This window comes from Panulirus ornatus, chromosome 21, assembly GCF_036320965.1.
Source record: "Panulirus ornatus isolate Po-2019 chromosome 21, ASM3632096v1, whole genome shotgun sequence".
Taxonomy (NCBI): Eukaryota; Metazoa; Arthropoda; class Malacostraca; order Decapoda; family Palinuridae; genus Panulirus; species Panulirus ornatus.
Genome location: NC_092244.1, coordinates 906,639 through 925,899, shown reverse-complemented (window position 1 = coordinate 925,899; position 19,261 = coordinate 906,639). Strand labels below are relative to the sequence as shown.

Sequence of the window (19,261 nt, the reverse complement as noted above, 5' to 3'; positions counted from 1 at the left end):
GATATATATTATCTTTGGCATCTTTTCCTGAATCATTCTCTCCAAATTTCATCTTGCCGTCTTCAGTTCTTATCCATACTCTTCATATTACCATACCTTTGCCATACCCTATCATTACTTAAACAACCTTCCTTAAACCACATTTTGCCCTCAAACATTTAATTTCCATCGCATTCACCCTCTTCCATATATTCTCATCTGTAGCTGTAGCTTGTGTCCATACAGCACCATCAGGACTACTTTACCTTCCAGCATACTCAGTTTTTCCCTTCCAGATAGCAAGTGATCTCTCTTTCCACACATTCTTCAGTGCTTCCAGAACTGTTGCCCTTTCCCCTTTCACATGGCTTAGCTCAGCTTCCATGGTTCCATTCTCTGCTTGGAAAGACTCCTTCCTCTGACACCCATTCAGCTTTTGTAACTGCCTGTAATTATTGCTAGTATGTTATCCATAAAGCAAAGCGTTCCTTTATTCAAAGTAAGTGCAGTAACCTCTCATTGTCATCCATTGATGGGGCTTTTGTATCTTTAGGTAAGAGCATGACTAAGAACTTCTGTAGCTCTACCCTTCACTTTTCTGTTCTGACAGTGCTATAGCTTCTCTCCCTTAGACAAAGCAACTCTCTTTGTTCCTGTTTCTCCTCTATCTCCACCTTGGATGACTAGCATTTCTTTTTACCTCCAGATGCTCCTCATACTAATCGTATGCCCTTTCCTGTAATCTCTTTTTGGACTATCCAAAATGCAGCTCTCTCTCTCTCTCTGGATGCATGCAAGGCAAATAGTCCTGATGGCATCCATCCCTATGTACTGAAAGAGTGTGCCTCACTTGCACCTATACTGTATTTATATATATAAATACACATACACATTCGTATACATGCACACACAGATGCTTCTCAACATAATGAGGTTACGTTCCAATAAACTCTTCATAAGTTGAATATTGTAAGTCAAAAATACATTTTTTTTTTTTTTTTTTTTTTGCTGTCTCCCGCGTTTGCGAGGTAGCGCAAGGAAACAGACGAAAGAAATGGCCCAACCCACCCCCATACACATGTATATACATACGTCCACACACGCAAATATACATACCTACACAGCTTTCCATGGTTTACCCCAGACGCTTCACATGCCTTGATTCAATCCACTGACAGCACGTCAACCCTGGTATACCACATCGCTCCAATTCACTCTATTCCTTGCCCTCCTTTCACCCTCCTGCATGTTCAGGCCCCGATCACACAAAATCTTTTTCACTCCATCTTTCCACCTCCAATTTGGTATCCCTCTTCTCCTCGTTCCCTCCACCTCTGACACATATATCCTCTTGGTCAATCTTTCCTCACTCATTCTCTCCATGTGACCAAACCATTTCAAAACACCCTCTTCTGCTCTCTCAACTGCGCTCTTTTTATTTCCACACATCTCTCTTACCCTTACGTTACTTACTCGATCAAACCACCTCACACCACACATTGTCCTCAAACATCTCATTTCCAGGACATCCACCCTCCTGCGCACAACTCTATCCATAGTCCACGCCTTGCAACCATACAACATTGTTGGAACCACTATTCCTTCAAACATACCCATTTTTGCTTTCCGAGATAATCTTCTCGACTTCCACACATTCTTCAAGGCTCCCAGAATTTTCGCCCCCTCCCCCACCCTATGATCCACTTCCGCTTCCATGGTTCCATCTGCTGCCAGATCCACTCCCAGATATCTAAAACACTTCACTTCCTCCAGTTTTTCTCCATTCAAACTCACCTCCCAATTGACTTGACCCTCAACCCTACTGTACCTAATAACCTTGCTCTTATTCACATTTACTCTTAACTTTCTTCTTTCACACACTTTACCAAACTCAGTCACCAGCTTCTGCAGTTTCTCACATGAATCAGCCACCAGCGCTGTATCATCAGCGAACAACAACTGACTCACTTCCCAAGCTCTCTCATCCCCAACAGACTTCATACTTGCCCCTCTTTCCAAAACTCTTGGATTCACCTCCCTAACAACCCCATCCATAAACAAATTAAACAACCATGGAGACATCACACACCCCTGCCGCAAACCTACATTCACTGAGAACCAATCACTTTCCTCTCTTCCTACACGTACACATGCCTTACATCCTCGATAAAAACTTTTCACTGCTTCTAACAACTTGCCTCCCACACCATATATTCTTAATACCTTCCACAGAGCATCTCTATCAACTCTATCATATGCCTTCTCCAGATCCATAAATGCTACATACAAATCCATTTGCTTTTCTAAGTATTTCTCACATACATTCTTCAAAGCAAACACCTGATCCACACATCCTCTACCACTTCTGAAACCACACTGCTCTTCCCCAATCTGATGCTCTGTACATGCCTTCACCCTCTCAATCAATACCCTCCCATATAATTTGCCAGGAATACTCAACAAACTTTTATTTATTTATATTTATTATACTTTGTCGCTGTCTCCCGCGTTTGCGAGGTAGCGCAAGGAAACAGACGAAAGAAATGGCCCAACCCCCCCCCATACACATGTATATACATACGTCCACACACGCAAATATACATACCTACACAGCTTTCCATGGTTTACCCCAGACGCTTCACATGCCCTGCTTCAATCCACTGACAGCACGTCAACCCCGGTATACCACATCGCTCCAATTCACTCTATTCCTTGCCCTCCTTTCACCCTCCTGCATGCTCAGGCCCTGATCACACAAAATCTTTTTCACTCCATCTTTCCACCTCCAATTTGGTCTCCCTCTTCTCCTTGTTCCCTCCACCTCCGACACATATATCCTCTTGGTCAATCTTTCCTCACTCATCCTCTCCATGTGCCCAAACCACTTCAAAACACCCTCTTCTGCTCTCTCAACCACACTCTTTTTATTTCCACACATCTCTCTTACCCTTACGTTACTCACTCGATCAAACCACCTCACACCACACATTGTCCTCAAACATCTCATTTCCAGCACATCCATCCTCCTGCGCACAACTCTATCCATAGCCCACGCCTCGCAACCATACAACATTGTTGGAACCACTATTCCTTCAAACATACCCATTTTTGCTTTCTGAGATAATGTTCTCGACTTCCACACATTCTTCAAGGCCCCCAGGATTTTCAACCCCTCCCCCACCCTATGATCCACTTCCGCTTCCATGGTTCCATCCGCTGCCAGATCCACTCCCAGATATCTAAAACACTTCACTTCCTCCAGTTTTTCTCCATTCAAACTCACCTCCCAATTGACTTGACCCTCAACCCTACTGTACCTAATAACCTTGCTCTTATTCACATTTACTCTTAACTTTCTTCTTCCACACACTTTTCCAAACTCAGTCACCAGCTTCTGCAGTTTCTCACATGAATCAGCCACCAGCGCTGTATCATCAGCGAACAACAACTGACTCACTTCCCAAGCTCTCTCATCCCCAACAGACTTCATACTTGCCCCTCTTTCCAAAACTCTTGCATTTACCTCCCTAACAACCCCATCCATAAACAAATTAAACAACCATGGAGACATCACACACCCCTGCCGCAAACCTACATTCACTGAGAACCAATCACTTTCCTCTCTTCCTACACGTACACATGCCTTACATCCTCGATAAAAACTTTTCACTGCTTCTAACAACTTTCCTCCCACACCATATATTCTTAATACCTTCCACAGAGCATCTCTATCAACTCTATCATATGCCTTCTCCAGATCCATAAATGCTACATACAAATCCATTTGCTTTTCTAAGTATTTCTCACATACATTCTTCAAAGCAAACACCTGATCCACACATCCTCTACCACTTCTGAAACCACACTGCTCTTCCCCAATCTGATGCTCTGTACATGCCTTCACCCTCTCAATCGATACCCTCCCATATAATTTACCAGGAATACTCAACAAACTTTACCTCTGTAATTTGAGCACTCACTCTTATCCCCTTTGCCTTTGTACAATGGCACTATGCACGCATTCCGCCAATCCTTAGGCACCTCACCATGAGTCATACATACATTAAATAACCTTACCAACCAGTCAACAATACAGTCACCCCCTTTTTTAATAAATTCCACTGCAATACCATCCAAACCTGCTGCCTTGCCGGCTTTCATCTTCCGCAAAGCTTTCACTACCTCTTCTCTGTTTACCAAATCATTTTCCCTAACCCTCTCACTTTGCACACCACCTCGACCAAAACACCCTATATCTGCCACTCTATCATCAAACACATTCAACAAACCTTCAAAATACTCACTCCATCTCCTTCTCACATCACCACTACTTGTTATCACCTCCCCACTTGCGCCCTTCACCGAAGTTCCCATTTGCTCCCTTGTCTTACGCACTTTATTTACCTCCTTCCAGAACATCTTTTTATTCTCCCTAAAATTTAATGATACTCTCTCACCCCAACTCTCATTTGCCCTTTTTTTCACCTCTTGCACCTTTCTCTTGACCTCCTGTCTCTTTCTTTTATACATCTCCCACTCAATTTCATTTTTTCCCTACAAAAATCGTCCAAATGCCTCTCTCTTCTCTTTCACTAATACTCTTACTTCTTCATCCCACCACTCACTACCCTTTCTAATCAACCCACCTCCCACTCTTCTCATGCCACAAGCATCTTTTGCGCAGTCCATCACTGATTCCCTAAATACGTCCCATTCCTCCCCCACTCCCCTTACTTCCATTGTTCTCACCCTTTTTCCATTCTGTACTCAGTCTCCTGGTACTTCCTCACACAGGTCTCCTTCTCAAGCTCACTTACTCTCACCACCCTCTTCACACCAACATTCACTCTTCTTTTCTGAAAACCCATACAAATCTTCACCTTAGCCTCCACAAGATAATGATCAGACATCCCTCCAGTTGCACCTCTCAGCACATTAACATCCAAAAGTCTCTCTTTCGCACGCCTGTCAATTAACACGTAATCCAATAACGCTCTCTGGCCATCTCTCCTACTTACATAAGTATACTTATGTATATCTCGCTTTTTAAACCAGGTATTCCCAATCATCAGTCCTTTTTCAGCACATAAATCTACAAGCTCTTCCCCATTTCCATTTACAACACTGAACACCCCATGTATACCAAAAATTATTCCCTCAACTGCCACATTACTCACCTTTGCATTCAAATCACCCATCACTATGACCCGGTCTCGTGCATCAAAACCACTAACACACTCATTCAGCTGCTCCCAAAACACTTGCCTCTCTTGATCTTTCTTCTCATGCCCAGGTGCATATGCACCAATAATCACCCACCTCTCTCCATCAACAAACTTATACCTCTGTAATTTGAGCACTCACTCTTATCCCCTTTGCCTTTGTACAATGGCACTATGCACGCATTCCGCCAATCCTCAGGCACCTCACCATGAGTCATACATACATTAAATAACCTTACCAACCAGTCAACAATACAGTCACCCCCTTTTTTAATAAATTCCACTGCAATACCATCCAAACCTGCTGCCTTGCCGGCTTTCATCTTCCGCAAAGCTTTTACTACCTCTTCTCTGTTTACCATTTAATATGTACATTTAATCTATTGAACATCATAGCTTAGCCTAGCTTACCTTAAATGTTTTCAGAATACTTACATTAGCCTACAGTCAGACAAAATCATCTGACACAAAGCCTATTTTATGATAGTGTTGAATATTGCACCATCGTGAAGTTGAAAAATTGTAAGTTGAACTGTCATAAGTCGGGGAGCATCTGTATATACTTATGTACGCATTCTTACTTACTCGCCATGTACTTATTCATACTTGCTCACCATTATCCATTCCTAATGCCACCCTATCCCACAGAAAACAGTACAAATGCATGAAAGATAGATATCTGGGAGTGGATCTGGCAGTGGATGGAACCATGGAAGCGGAAGTGGATCATAGGGTGGGGGAGGGGGCGAAAATTCTGGGAGCCTTGAAGAATGTGTGGAAGTCGGGAACATTATCTCGGAAAGCAAAAATGGGTATGTTTGAAGGAATAGTGGTTCCAACAATGTTGTATGGTTGCGAGGCGTGGACTATGGATAGAGTTGTGCGCAGGAGGATGGATGTGCTGGAAATGAGATGTTTGAGGACAATGTGTGGTGTGAGGTGGTTTGATCGAGTAAGTAACGTAAGGGTAAGAGAGATGTGTGGAAATAAAAAGAGCGTGGTTGAGAGAGCAGAAGAGGGTGTTTTGAAATGGTTTGGTCACATGGAGAGAATGAGTGAGGAAAGATTGACCAAGAGGATATATGTGTCGGAGGTGGAGGGAACAAGGAGAAGAGGGAGACCAAATTGGAGGTGGAAAGATGGAGTGAAAAAGATTTTGTGTGATCGGGGCCTGAACATGCAGGAGGGTGAAAGGAGGGCAAGGAATAGAGTGAATTGGAGCGATGTGGTATACCGGGGTTGACGTGCTGTCAGTGGATTGAATCAAGGCATGTGAAGCGTCTGGGGTAAACCATGGAAAGCTGTGTAGGTATGTATATTTGCGTGTGTGGACGTATGTATATACATGTGTATGGGGGGGGGTTGGGCCATTTCTTTCGTCTGTTTCCTTGCGCTACCTCGCAAACGCGGGAGACAGCGACAAAGCAAAAAAAAAAAAAAAATCCATTCTCTTCTCCATACCCAAACACTTTCCCCTGCATCAGTGAGGTTGCAATAGGAAACAGACATATTAAGACCACATCTGCTCACATCCGTACATGAGCTGTTGTGTAATGCACCAAAACCACCGCTCCCAATCTACATCTAGGCCCACAGACTTTTCCATGGTTTACCCTAGATATTTCAGATGCCCTAGTTCAGTCATTTGACAGCACATTGACCCCAGTATACCTCATAGTTTCAGTTCACTCTGTTCTGTGCATGACTTTCTACCTCCTGCTTGTTCAGGCCCCATTTGCTCAAAATTGTTTTCATTCCATCCTTCCATCTGCAGTTTGGCCACCCCACTCTCCTTGTTCCCTATGCTTTTGACACATATATCCTCTCTGTCAGCCCCTCCTTTCTCATTCTCTCCATTTATTGATACCATTTTAACGTACTCTTTTCTGCTCTCTCAACCACTCTTTCATTTCTACACATATCTTACCCTTTCATAACTTATTCAACCAAACCTTCTCACACAACATACTGTCCTCAAACATTTCATTTCCAACACATCCACCCTTCTCCACACAACCCTATGTATTGCTTATGCCTCACAACCATATAATATTGTTGGGACTACTATTCCTTCAAACACACCCATTTTTGCCCTCCCAGACAATATTCTCTCTTTCCACACATTTTTTAGCACTCTCAGAACCTCTGCCCCATCCCCCACCCTATGACTCACTTCCGGTTCTATGGTTCCATTTGCTGCCATGTCCACTCTCAGATTTCTAAAACACTTCACTTTCTCCCATTTTTCTCTATTCAAACTCTTATCCCAACTAATAACTTTTCCCTCCAAAATTCGAACCTAATAGCTTGCCTTTTATTCACATTCACTCTCAACTTTCTCCTTTCACAAACTCCTCCAAACTCAGTCATCAACGTTAATTTCTCACTTGAATCAGCCACCAGCGCTGTATCATCAGCGAACAACAACTGACTCACTTCCCAAGCTCTCTCATCCCCAACAGACTTCATACTTGCCCCTCTTTCCAAAACTCTTGCATTTACCTCCCTAACAACCCCATCCATAAACAAATTAAACAACCATGGAGACATCACACACCCCTGCCGCAAACCTACATTCACTGAGAACCAATCACTTTCCTCTCTTCCTACACGTACACATGCCTTACATCCTCGATAAAAACTTTTCACTGCTTCTAACAACTTTCCTCCCACACCATATATTCTTAATACCTTCCACAGAGCATCTCTATCAACTCTATCATATGCCTTCTCCAATCCATAAATGCTACATACAAATCCATTTGCTTTTCTAAGTATTTTTCATACACATTCTTCAAAGCAAACACCTGATCCACACATCCTCTACCACTTCTGAAACCACACTGCTCTTCCCCAATCTGATGCTCTGTACATGCCTTCACCCTCTCAATCAATACCCTCCCATATAATTTACCAGGTAATACTCAACAAACTTTACCTCTGTAATTTGAGCACTCACTCTTATCCCCTTTGCCTTTGTACAATGGCACTATGCACGCATTCCGCCAATCCTTAGCACCTCACCATGAGTCATACATACATTAAATAACCTTACCAACCAGTCAACAATACAGTCACCCCCTTTTTTAATAAATTCCACTGCAATACCATCCAAACCTGCTGCCTTGCCGGCTTTCATCTTCCGCAAAGCTTTCACTACCTCTTCTCTGTTTACCAAATCATTTTCCCTAACCTCTCACTTTGCACACCACCTCGACCAAAACCACCCTAGTATCTGCCACTCTATCATCAAACACATTCAACAAACCTTCAAAATACTCACTCCATCTCCTTACACAATCACCACAAATTGTATCACCTCCCCACTTGCGCCCTCACCGAAGTTCCCCCAATTGATCCCTTGTCTTACCACTTTAATTACTCTTCCAGAACATCTTTTTATTCTCCCTAAAAATTTAATGATACTCTCTCACCCCAACTCTCATTTGCCCTTTTTTTCACCTCTTGCACCTTTCTCTTGACCTCCTGTCTCTTTTCTTTTATACATCTCCCACTCAATTTCATTTTTTCCCTACAAAAAACGTCCAATGCCTCTCTCTTCTCTTTCACTAATACTCTTACTTCTTCATCCCACCACTCACTACCTTTCTAATCAACCCACCTCCCACTCTTCTCATGCCACAAGCATCTATTCCGCAGATACCATCACTGATTCCCTAAAAAACGTCCCTTCCCTCCCCCACTCCAATCTAATCCTAATACATACAAATAAACTGACGTTAAATCTCTTAGCTATTAAATCCTCTACCTACTACAAAATGCCTATTCTTACTCCATCTACTTACTCATTTTACCAACACATTCCACCCCCCTGCCTCTTTATAATAAACCCCTTACTTACATTGTTCTCGACCTTTCCATTCTGTACTCAGTCTCCTGGGTACTTCCTCACACAGTCTCCTTCTCAGCTCACTTACTCTCACCACCCTCTTCACACCAACATTCACTCTTCTTTTCTGAAAACCCATACAAATCTTCACCTTAGCCTCCACAAGATAATGACAACATCCCTCCGTTGCACCTCTCACACATTTAAACAACCCAAAGTCCTCTCTTTCGCACGCCTGTCAATTAACACGTAATCCAATAACGCTCTCTGGCCATCTCTCCTACTTACATAAGTATACTTATGTATATCTCGCTTTTTAAACCAGGTATTCCCAATCATCAGTCCTTTTTCAGCACATAAATCTACAAGCTCTTCCCCATTTCCATTTACAACACTGAACACCCCATGTATACCAAAAATTATTCCCTCAACTGCCACATTACTCACCTTTGCATTCAAATCACCCATCACTATGACCCGGTCTCGTGCATACAAAACCACTAACACACTCATTCAGCTGCTCCCAAAAACTGCCTCTCTTGATCTTTCTTCTCATCACAATGCATATGCACCAATAATCACCCACCTCTCTCCATCAACAAACTTATACCTCTGTAATTTGAGCACTCACTCTTATCCCCTTTGCCTTTGTACAATGGCACTATGCACGCATTCCGCCAATCCTCAGGCACCTCACCATGAGTCATACATACATTAAATAACCTTACCAACCAGTCAACAATACAGTCACCCCCTTTTTTAATAAATTCCACTGCAATACCATCCAAACCTGCTGCCTTGCCGGCTTTCATCTTCCGCAAAGCTTTCACTACCTCTTCTCTGTTTACCATTTAATATGTACATTTAATCTATTGAACATCATAGCTTAGCCTAGCTTACCTTAAATGTTTTCAGAATACTTACATTAGCCTACAGTCAGACAAAATCATCTGACACAAAGCCTATTTTTATGATAGTGTTGAATATTGCACCATCGTGAAGTTGAAAAATTGTAAGTTGAACTGTCATAAGTCGGGGAGCATCTGTATATACTTATGTACGCATTCTTACTTACTCGCCATGTACTTATTCATACTTGCTCACCATTATCCATTCCTAATGCCACCCTATCCCACAGAAAACAGTACAAATGCATGAAAGATAGATATCTGGGAGTGGATCTGGCAGTGGATGGAACCATGGAAGCGAAGTGGATCATAGGGTGGGGGAGGGGGCGAAAATTCTGGGAGCCTTGAAGAATGTGTGGAAGTCGGGAACATTATCTCGGAAAGCAAAAATGGTATGTTTGAAGGAATAGTGGTTCCAACAATGTTGTATGGTTGCGAGGCGTGGACTATGGATAGAGTTGTGCGCAGGAGGATGGATGTGCTGGAAATGAGATGTTTGAGGACAATGTGTGGTGTGAGGTGGTTTGATCAAGTAAGTAATGAAAGGGTAAGAGAGATGTGTGGAAATAAAAAGAGCGTGGTTGAGAGAGCAGAAGAGGGTGTTTTGAAATGGTTTGGTCACATGGAGAGAATGAGTGAGGAAAGATTGACCAAGAGGATATATGTGTCGGAGTGGAGGGAACAAGGAGAAGAGGGAGACCAAATTGGAGTGAAAGATGAGTGAAAAAGATTTTGTGTGATCGGGGCCTGAACATGCAGGAGGGTGAAAGGAGGGCAAGGAATAGAGTGAATTGGAGCGATGTGTTATACCCGGGGTGCGTCAGTCAGTGGATTGAATCAAGGCATGTGAAGCGTCTGGGGTAAACCATGGAAAGCTGTGTAGGTATGTATATTTGTATGCGTGTGTGGACGTATGTATATACATGTGTATGGGGGGGGGTTGGGCCATTTCTTTCGTCTGTTTCCTTGCGCTACCTCGCAAACGCGGAGACAGCGACAAAGCAAAAAAAAAAAAAAAATCCATTCTCTTCTCCATACCCAAACACTTTCCCCTGCATCAGTGAGGTTGCAATAGGAAACAGACATATTAAGACCACATCTGCTCACATCCGTACATGAGCTGTTGTGTAATGCACCAAAACCACCGCTCCCAATCTACATCTAGGCCCACAGACTTTTCCATGGTTTACCCTAAAAGTCAGATGCCCTAGTTCAGTCATTTGACAGCACATTGACCACAGTATACCTCATAGTTTCAGTTCACTCTGTCTGTGCATGACTTTCTACCCCTGCTTGTTCAGGCCCCATTTGCTCAAAATTGTTTTCATTCCATCCTTCCATCTGCAGTTTGGCCACCCCACTCTCCTTGTTCCCTATGCTTTTGACACATATATCCTCTCTGTCAGCCCCTCCTTCTCATTCTCTCCATTTATTGATACCATTTTAACGTACTCTTTTCTGCTCTCTCAACCACTCTTTCATTTCTACACATATCTTACCCTTTCATAACTTATTCAACCAAACCTTCTCACACAACATACTGTCCTCAAACATTTTCCATTTCCAACACATCCACCCTTCTCCACACAACCCTATGTATTGCTTATGCTCACAACCATATAATATTGTTGGACTACTATTCCTTCAAACACACCCATTTTTGCCCTCCCAGACAATATTCTCTCTTTCCACACATTTTTTAGCACTCTCAGAACCTCTTCTGCCCCATCCCCCACCCTATGACTCACTTCCGGTTCTATGGTTCCATTTGCTGCCATGTCCACTCTCAGATTTCTAAAACACTTCACTTTCTCCCATTTTTCTCTATTCAAACTCTTATCCCAACTAACTTTTCCTCAAAATTTGCGAACCTAATAGCCTCCTTTTATTCACATTCACTCTCAACTTTCTCCTTTCACAAACTCCTCCAAACTCAGTCAACAACTTTAATTTCTCACTTGAATCAGCCACCAGCGCTGTATCATCAGCGAACAACAACTGACTCACTTCCCAAGCTCTCTCATCCCCAACAGACTTCATACTTGCCCCTCTTTCCAAAACTCTTGCATTTACCTCCCTCCACCCCATCCACAAACAATTGAATAACCATGATGACATCACACACTCCTGCCACAGACCAACCTTTGCTTGGAGCCATTCACTTTCCTGTTTTCCTACTCATACACATGCCTTACTGCTTCTTCAGCTTACATATCACACCATGTAATTGTAATAACCTTTCCACAAAGCATCTTTATCGACCCTATTATTTTCCTTCTCAAGATCCATAAATGCAACATACAAATCCATCTGTTTTTCTAATATTTTTTCATACACATTCTTCAAAGCAAACACCTGACCCACACATCCTCCTCCACTTCTGAAACTCCATGCTCCTCCCCAGTCAGGTGCTGTGTACATGCCTTCATCCTCTCAATTAATACCCTGCCAGCAACTTAATAGGTATGCTTTGCAAACTTTATACATGTACAAAGCCAGCCGAATTTCCAGCAACTGATGGTTCAGCACTCCTTTAGTCTGGACAAAATTACGCAAGGGAACTTGCCACAGATGGCTTGTTGTAGGGTGTGCTTATTTACTTTCTTTACACTGAACTTGTTGGTGGTGATACCGCAATTCAGTGAGACTCTTTAGCTTATTTTGCTTAAATTAATCCTAGCTGTGGCTTCTAAGATATATGAGAGTGTCAGTTGTGGTGTCAAATGTAAACACCAAGTCCATATTGATCCAAGATAAAGTAGAACTGTTGAAAAAAATGGACTGTGGTGTTTCGATGCATAAGCTGTGTGACATCTACAGTATTGGTTCATTAACTGTTTATGATATAAAGAAGCAAAGAGAGAAAATATTTGAATTCTATGCTGACAGCAATTCCAAGAAGCAAATGACAATTAGAAAAACTATGAAAGATGGTAAAGTACTGAGCACAATCAAGTGATGATGGAATGGTTTTGGCAGTGTTGGAAGTAGACATGTCAGGTAGCTATGACAATGGGGGAACCAGGCTAAGTTGTTCCATAAAGAACTTAAAGTGCAACATGAGCATGACCTAAGTGAAGGGATGGCTTCAAAGATACAAGAAACAGTCCATGGAAATCTCCATGAATAAAGTGTGTGGAGAAAAAGCGTCTGCAAACCGCGAAGGAGCTGTCGAGTATGTGGACAAATTTGCAAAACTCGTACCTGATGAGGCACCTCATTCCTGAGCAGTTTATATGTAATTTCATTTATTTTTTTAATGGTGAAGTGCCTGAGGATTGGCAGAATGCATGCATAGTTGCCATTGTACAAAGGCAAAGGGGGTAAAGGTGAGTGTTCAAATTACAGAGGAATATGTTTTGTTGAGTATTCCTGGGAAATTATATGGGAGGGTATTGATTGAGGGGGTGAAGGCATGTACTGAGCATCACATTGGGAAGAGCAGTGTGGTTTCAGAAGTGGTAGAGGATGTGTGGATCAGGTGTTTGCTTTGACGAATGTATGTGAGAAATACTTAGAAAAACAAATGGATTTGTATGTGACATTTATGGATCTGGAGAAGGCATATGACAGAGTTGATAGAGATGCTCAGTGGAAGTTATTAAGATTGAGTGGTGTGGGAGGTATGTTGCTAGAAGGAAGTGAAAAGTTTTTTATCGAGGATGTAAGGCATGTGTACAAGTTGGAAGAGAGGAAAGTGATTGGTTTCCAGTGAATGTTGGTTTGCGGCAGAGGTGCGTGATGTCTCCATGGATGTTTAATTTGGTTTATGGATGGGGTTGTTAGGAGTGAATGCAAGAGTTTTAGAGAAAGAGGGAAGTATGCAGTCTGTTGTGGATGAGAGGGTTTGGGAAGTGAGTCAGTTGTTCGCTGCTGATACAGCACTGATGGCTGATTCATGTGAGAAGCTGCAGATGTTTGGTGACTGAGTTTGGTAAAGTGTGTGAAAGAAGAAAGCTGAGAGTAAATGTGAATAAGAGCAAGGTTATTATGTTCAGTAGGGTTGAGGTCAAGTCAATTGGGAGGTAAGTTTGAATGGAGAAAAACTGGAAGAAGTGAAGTGTTTTAGATATCTGGGGGTGGATTTGGCAGCGGATGGAACCATGGAAGAGGAAGTGAGTCACAGATGGGGGAAGGGATGAAGGTTCTGGAGCTTTGAAGAATGTGTGGAAGGAGAGAACATTATCTTGGAAAGCAAAAATGGGTATGTTTGAAGGAATAGTGGTTCCAACAATGTTGTATGGTTGCGAGGCGTGGACTATGGATAGAGTTGTGCGCAGGAGGATGGATGTGCTGGAAATGAGATGTTTGAGGACAATGTGTGGTGTGAGGTGGTTTGATCGAGTAAGTAACGTAAGGGTAAGAGAGATGTGTGGAAATAAAAAGAGCGTGGTTGAGAGAGCAGAAGAGGGTGTTTTGAAATGGTTTGGTCACATGGAGAGAATGAGTGAGGAAAGATTGACCAAGAGGATATATGTGTCGGAGGTGGAGGGAACAAGGAGAAGAGGGAGACCAAATTGGAGGTGGAAAGATGGAGTGAAAAAGATTTTGTGTGATCGGGGCCTGAACATGCAGGAGGGTGAAAGGAGGGCAAGGAATAGAGTGAATTGGAGCGATGTGGTATACCGGGGTTGACGTGCTGTCAGTGGATTGAATCAAGGCATGTGAAGCGTCTGGGGTAAACCATGGAAAGCTGTGTAGGTATGTATATTTGCGTGTGTGGACGTATGTATATACATGTGTATGGGGGGGGGTTGGGCCATTTCTTTCGTCTGTTTCCTTGCGCTACCTCGCAAACGCGGGAGACAGCGACAAAGCAAAAAAAAAAAAAAAAATCCATTCTCTTCTCCATACCCAAACACTTTCCCCTGCATCAGTGAGGTTGCAATAGGAAACAGACATATTAAGACCACATCTGCTCACATCCGTACATGAGCTGTTGTGTAATGCACCAAAACCACCGCTCCCAATCTACATCTAGGCCCACAGACTTTTCCATGGTTTACCCTAGATATTTCAGATGCCCTAGTTCAGTCATTTGACAGCACATTGACCCCAGTATACCTCATAGTTTCAGTTCACTCTGTTCTGTGCATGACTTTCTACCTCCTGCTTGTTCAGGCCCCATTTGCTCAAAATTGTTTTCATTCCATCCTTCCATCTGCAGTTTGGCCACCCCACTCTCCTTGTTCCCTATGCTTTTGACACATATATCCTCTCTGTCAGCCCCTCCTTTCTCATTCTCTCCATTTATTGATACCATTTTAACGTACTCTTTTCTGCTCTCTCAACCACTCTTTCATTTCTACACATATCTTACCCTTTCATAACTTATTCAACCAAACCTTCTCACACAACATACTGTCCTCAAACATTTCATTTCCAACACATCCACCCTTCTCCACACAACCCTATGTATTGCTTATGCCTCACAACCATATAATATTGTTGGGACTACTATTCCTTCAAACACACCCATTTTTGCCCTCCCAGACAATATTCTCTCTTTCCACACATTTTTTAGCACTCTCAGAACCTCTGCCCCATCCCCCACCCTATGACTCACTTCCGGTTCTATGGTTCCATTTGCTGCCATGTCCACTCTCAGATTTCTAAAACACTTCACTTTCTCCCATTTTTCTCTATTCAAACTCTTATCCCAACTAACTTTTCCCTCAAAATTGCTGAACCTAATAGCCTTCCTTTTATTCACATTCACTCTCAACTTTCTCCTTTCACAAACTCCTCCAAACTCAGTCATCAACTTTAATTTCTCACTTGAATCAGCCACCAGTGCTGTATCATCAGCAACCAGCAACTGAGTCACTTACCAGGCCCTCTCATCCCCACAGACTGCATACTCACCCCTCTTTCCAAGACTCTTGCATTTACCTCCCTCCACCCCATCCACAAACAATTGAATAACCATGATGACATCACACACTCCTGCCACAGACCAACCTTTGCTTGGAGCCATTCACTTTCCTGTTTTCCTACTCATACACATGCCTTACTGCTTCTTCAGCTTACATATCACACCATGTATTTGTAATACCTTCCACAAAGCATCTTTATCGACCCTATTATTTTCCTTCTCAAGATCCATAAATGCAACATACAAATCCATCTGTTTTTCTAAGTATTTTTCATACACATTCTTCAAAGCAAACACCTGACCCACACATCCTCCTCCACTTCTGAAACTCCACTGCTCCTCCCCAGTCAGGTGCTGTGTACATGCCTTCATCCTCTCAATTAATACCCTGCCAGGCAACTTAATAGGTATGCTTTGCAAACTTATACAGGTACACCGCCGAATTTCCAGCAACTGATGGTTCAGCACCTCCTTTAGTCTGGACAAAATTACGCAAGGGAACTTGCCACAGATGGCGTTGTGTGTAGGGTGTGCTTATTTACTTTCTTTACACTGAACTTGTTGGTGGTGATACCGCAATTCAGTGAGACTCTTAGCTTATTTTGCTTAAATTTAATCCTAGCTGTGGCTTCTAAGATATATGAGAGTGTCAGTTGTGGTGTCAAATGTAAACACCAGTCCATATTGATCCAAGATAAAGTAGAACTGTTGAAAAAAATGGACTGTGGTGTTTCGATGCATAAGCTGTGTGACATCTACAGTATTGGTTCATTAACTGTTTATGATATAAAGAAGCAAAGAGAGAAAATATTTGAATTCTATGCTGACAGCAATTCCAAGAAGCAAATGACAATTAGAAAAACTATGAAAGATGGTAAGAGTACTGAGCACAATCAAGTGATGATGGAATGGTTTTGGCAGTGTTGGAGTAGACTTGTCAGGTAGCATGACAATGGACCAGGCTAAGTTGTTCCATAAAGAACTTAAAGTGCAACATGAGCATGACTATGGTGAAGGATGGCTTCAAAGATTCAAGAAACGTCATGGAATCTCCATGAATAAAGTGTGTGGAGAAAAGCGGTCTGCAAACCGCGAAGGAGCTGTCGAGTATGTGGACAAATTTGCAAAACTCGTACCTGATGAGCACCTCAGTCCTGAGCAGGTGTATAATGTATTTCATTTATTTTTTTAATGGTGAAGTGCCTGAGGATTGGCAGAATGCATGCATAGTGCCATTGTACAAAGGCAAAGGGGATAAAGGTGAGTGTTCAAATTACAGAGGTATAAGTTTGTTGAGTATTCCTGGGAAATTATATGGGAGGGTATTGATTGAGGGGGTGAAGGCATGTACTGAGCATCACATTGGGGAAGAGCAGTGTGGTTTCAGAAGTGGTAGAGGATGTGTGGATCAGGTGTTTGCTTTGACGAATGTATGTGAGAAATACTTAGAAAAACAAATGGATTTGTATGTGACATTTATGGATCTGGAGAAGGCATATGACAGAGTTGATAGAGATGCTCAGTGGAAGGTATTAAGAGTGTGTGGTGTGGGAGGTAAGTTGCTAGAAGGAGTGAAAAGTTTTTTATCGAGGATGTAAGGCATGTGTACAAGTTGGAAGAGAGGAAAGTGATTGGTTTCCAGTGAATGTTGGTTTGCGGCAGAGGTGCGTGATGTCTCCATGGATGTTTAATTTGTTTATGGATGGGGTTGTTAGGGAGGTGAATGCAAGAGTTTTAGAGAAAGAGGGAAGTATGCAGTCTGTTGTGGATGAGAGGGTTTGGGAAGTGAGTCAGTTGTTCGCTGCTGATACAGCACTGATGGCTGATTCATGTGAGAAGCTGCAGAAGTTGGTGACTGAGTTTGGTAAAGTGTGTGAAAGAAGAAAGCTGAGAGTAAATGTGAATAAGAGCAAGGTTATTAGGTTCAGTAGGGTTGAGGGTCAAGTCAATTGGGAGGTAAGTTTGAATGGAGAAAAACTGGAAGAAGTGAAGTGTTTTAGATATCTGGGGGTGGATTTGGCAGCGGATGGAACCATGGAAGAGGAAGTGAGTCACAGGATGGGGGAAGGGATGAAGGTTCTGGGAGCTTTGAAGAATGTGTGGAAGGAGAGAACATTATCTTGGAAAGCAAAAATGGGTATGTTTGAAGGAATAGTGGTTCCAACAATGCTATATGGTTGCAATGCATGGGCTATAGATAGAAATATGTTGAGGAGGGTGGATGTGTTGGAAATTAAATGTTTGAGGACAATATATGGTGTGAGGTAGTTTGATCGAGTAAGTAATGAGTAAGTAAGTGTTTTAGATATCTGGGGGTGGATTTGGCAGCAGATGGAACCATGGAAGAGGAAGTGAGTCACAGGGTGGGGGAGGGGATGAAGGTTCTGGGAGCATTGAAGAATGTGTCGAAGGCGAGAACATTATCTGGGAAAGCAAAAATGGGTATGTTTGAAGGAACATTGGTTCCAACAATGTTATATGGTTGCAAGGCATGGGCTATAGATAGAAATATGCGGAGGAGGGTGGATGTGTTGGAAATGAAATGTTTGAGGACAATATATGGTGTGAGGTGGTTTGATCGGGTAAGTAATGAAAGGGTAAGAGAGGTGTGTGGTAATAAAAAGAGTGCGGTTGAGAGAGCAGAAGAGGGTGTTTTGAAATGGCTTGGTCACATGGAGAGAATAAGTGAGGAAAGATTGACAAAGAGGATATATATGTCAGAGGTGGAGGGAATGAGGAGAAGTGGGAGACCAAATTAGAGATGGAAGGGAGTGAAAAAGATTTTGAGTGATCGGGGTCTGAACATACAGGAGGGTGAAAGGCTGGCAAGGAATAAAGTGAATTGGAACGATGTGGTATACCAGGGTCGATGTGCTGTCAATGGATTGAACCAGGGCATGTGAAGCATCTGGGGTAAACCATGGAAAGTTTTGTGGGACCTGGATGTGGAAAGGGAGCTGTGATTTTGGTGCATTACACATGACAGCTAGAGACTGACTGTGAATGAAAGTGGCCTTTATTGTCTTTTCCTAGCGCTGCCTCGCTAGGGGGAGGGGGAAATGCTATTTCATGTGTGGTGGGGTGGCAACGGGAATGGATAAGGCAGCAAGTATGAATATGTACATGTGTATACATGTATATGTCTGTGTATGTATATGTATGTATATGTTGAAATGTATAGGTTTGCATATATGTGTGTGTGGGCATGTATGTGTATACTTGTGTATGTGGGTGGGTTGGGCCATTTTTTCATTTGTTTCCTTGTGCTACCTCGCTAACACGGGAGACAGCGACAAAGTATGATAGAGAAATATCAATAATTTAATTTACATTTGATATTTGTTTGTTTAAATTTGTAGCCGTCCATGGTATATTTTAGACAAATGGGAGATGTAGAATTAGTGGGTTAGAGGTGTGTTGATGAATT

General features: G+C 42.5%; 1 protein-coding gene across 2 annotated transcripts in view; it reads left to right on the top strand.

Moving 5' to 3' along the window:
* Nucleotides 1-19,261, top strand: part of LOC139756244 (uncharacterized) — a 234,671-nt gene that overhangs the window by 183,384 nt on the left and 32,026 nt on the right. The gene's annotated exons all lie outside the window — the stretch shown is intronic.